The sequence below is a fragment of the Trypanosoma theileri genome, assembly GCF_002087225.1.
Source record: "Trypanosoma theileri isolate Edinburgh chromosome Unknown TM35_Tth_55_V1, whole genome shotgun sequence".
In the NCBI taxonomy this organism is placed as follows: Eukaryota; Euglenozoa; class Kinetoplastea; order Trypanosomatida; family Trypanosomatidae; genus Trypanosoma; species Trypanosoma theileri.
The window spans coordinates 68,001-68,345 of NW_021639897.1; positions in this window are offsets into that span (position 1 = coordinate 68,001).

Here is a 345-nt window from a genome sequence, read left to right on the forward strand (position 1 = left end):
GTGTCATTCAAACCTCCTCCTTATTGTTGCAACTACATCTAACGTCTGTGGTGGTAAATCTCTGGTGGCTGCAGGGGGCACACATCCAGCCGTGTCTCTTTCGCGATGGATGCAAAGATGAGTGGAGGTCATCTCTCTTTTTGTGTTTGTTGAATGTTCGTGATGTGGCAGAGTTGCAGATGCGACTGAACCTTGTTCTCCCACAGCACTGTATGAGAAAAGACCCGAGTCACTGTGGGCGTGAGACCCACACTTTGTTTTTGCCCGTGGAGAGAACACAGCGCGGTGTGCGGGATGAGACGCACCGGCAGTTGTTGAGCGCCAAGCTGCAGGGGAGGCGTGGGG